This window comes from Nematolebias whitei, chromosome 14 (assembly GCF_014905685.2).
Source record: "Nematolebias whitei isolate Nwh7 chromosome 14, NemWhi1, whole genome shotgun sequence".
NCBI lineage: Eukaryota > Metazoa > Chordata > Actinopteri > Cyprinodontiformes > Rivulidae > Nematolebias > Nematolebias whitei.
In genome coordinates this window covers 34,082,271-34,084,538 of record NC_056511.1, presented here as the reverse complement: position 1 = coordinate 34,084,538, position 2,268 = coordinate 34,082,271, and the positions used below count along the sequence as shown (strand labels likewise).

Sequence of the window (2,268 nt, the reverse complement as noted above, 5' to 3'; positions counted from 1 at the left end):
TTGGATGGATGGATGAGTGAATGTATGATAGATGTAATGATGGATGGATGGATGGATGGATGGATGGATGAGTGGATGGATGGATGGATGGATGGATGGATGGATGGATGGATGGATGGATGGATGGATGGATGGATGGATGGATGGATGGATGGATGGATGGATGGATTGATGGTTGGAGCCCTGCAAGTAAAGCCCCAACACATCCTTCTTCTGTCTTGGGCCTTTAGACATGTTTTTTTTTTCCTTACAAAGAACATGTCAGCAACATGAAGACTGCAAAATCACAACTCATTGAACCAGCTGGAACAACATGTTTGTACTGCTGAGAGCAAAGTAAAGAAGTTGGACCATAATGCACAGTGCCAACCACAGCAGCACAGACTCCTCATTCCATTGTTAAGCACAACGGTGGAGGGGTGATGATCTGGGCTTATGTTGCTGCCACATAAACCTGGACACCTTGCAGTGACTGAGTGGACCATGAATTCCTCCGAATACCAGTGTGGAACCAGAGTGAAAATTGTCTAGCTTTGTCTTTCCTTGATTGATATGGGTACCAGTGACCCTCACAACCTAAAAACAAAGATGAGGGTGAACATAATGGATGGAAGGATGTATTTAATAGTCATTAGAGATTATGTCAGGGGGTGGGGGGGGGGGGGGTAAAAGTGGTCTGTTTATCATCAGCTCTGTTCTGGTGGCCCTTGAAGCCTCGCCTTCCGTGCATGTGGGGAACTTGGAGCAACATCACAATGTGGAGCAGACTATTAAAATGTGCCTGGTGGTCGGCGGTGGAGTGGCGAAGGAACAACACCCCAGAGAGAGACTGGAAGAGAGAGACACGATCTCGCGCGGATGCCCTGATCAAAGATTTCTTCCTCCAATTAAGAGCGCGAGTCGCCCTCTAGCAAACATGAAAATCATTTAGAGTTAAAATAATAATAAAATAAAAAGGTCGACTATAGTTGTGGAGTGATTACGTCACAAATAATTGCGCGGAAATTGAGCAAATAATAACGACAATAATGTTGCGTTTGCGGTCACATTAAAAAATAATAATATGGAGAATTGGATCATATTTTCTGCTTCAGAGATGGTATTATAAAATGCAATCAGCCGATCGTCGCGAGGACAGCTCGGGTTGTCGCTCAAGTGCTCTGATATGCAGCCCTGATGACTCCATGCCATCACTCAGCGGAGGAGGCTGCAGCTCCGCGCTCCTTGGATGTGTCTTAATTGAAATGCATCGTCTAATCAATCAGGCGCGCGGATCCGCTCCGTGGGTGACATATCTGGACTGGTGCCTCTCCACAACAGTATCCTATCAACCTGTAACACCCAGCAGCTGCTGCCTGTGCCTCTGAGCAACTTGTGGAAAGAGAGCCGCCAAAACGCAGCCTGCAGCGCCTCGGGTATAGAGACAGAAACTTCTTATCACAAACACACACACACACACCCCCCTCCGCCCCAAACAGAGCAGTCCAGTATAGCCTTTATAAGAAAAAAAAAAGTTTCTATTGCATTTTTTTAGTACCTGAGCTGGAGAGTTGCGTGTGAGCGCGCGCAGCTGATCCGTCCACCGGTGCGCCCAGAGGCAGGAGTCGAACCAGAATCACCAAACAAAGACCCCCGGAGAACTTTCCTCACTATAATTCAGAGTCCTGTGGCCCCCGTCGTGGTTTTGTTGGATGCTGCAGATCAGACAGCTCCCTCCCTCCCTCTCTCTGTCAGCGGGAAGTTGAATCACACTTTTCTGTGGATCTCTCTGTTTTCTTAAAAACACAGCTGGAACGAGAAGATCCTCACTCCGCAGTGATGGTGCCCCCCACTGTGGGCCATATTTCCCATCCTCAAAGAGAGAGAAAAAAAAAAAAAACGGGGGTGAAACTGATCCTTGCCCAAAAAAAAAAAATACTCCCCTCTTTAAGTCCAAGTTTCTCCAGACGGATGGGAGCAGCTCAGGCTCGCGCGCACTCTAAGGACACACAGGCTGAGCGCAAAATGTCATCTCTGCTGCGTAAACCCGAGCGGCTGCACAAGGAGCTCATCTGAAGCGTTTTCCAGAGAGCAAGCGGTGAGATGCTGTGGCTAGGTTAGTTGCTTTCCCCGCTTCCTCTCCTCCTCCTCCTCCTCCTCCTCTCTCTCTCCATACTCATCCGAGCGTGGGAGGAGGTGGGGCTCCCATCCGCCGCAGCAACTTCACACTCAACATCACATTATTGCCTAACCGGGGGGAAAATGGTGTGATTCCTACAGTTTAAGAAT

General features: G+C 48.4%; 1 protein-coding gene across 1 annotated transcript in view; it reads right to left on the bottom strand.

The window, feature by feature from the left end:
* The window catches only part of LOC119420635 (protocadherin-1), a gene marked incomplete at its 3' end in the record, with an annotated part of 127,512 nt that extends 125,884 nt beyond the window's left edge, over nt 1-1,628 (bottom strand). Inside the window, 1 exon segment of the mRNA XM_037688055.1 lies at nt 1,538-1,628.
* Nucleotides 1,629-2,268: the final 640 nt, after the last annotated feature.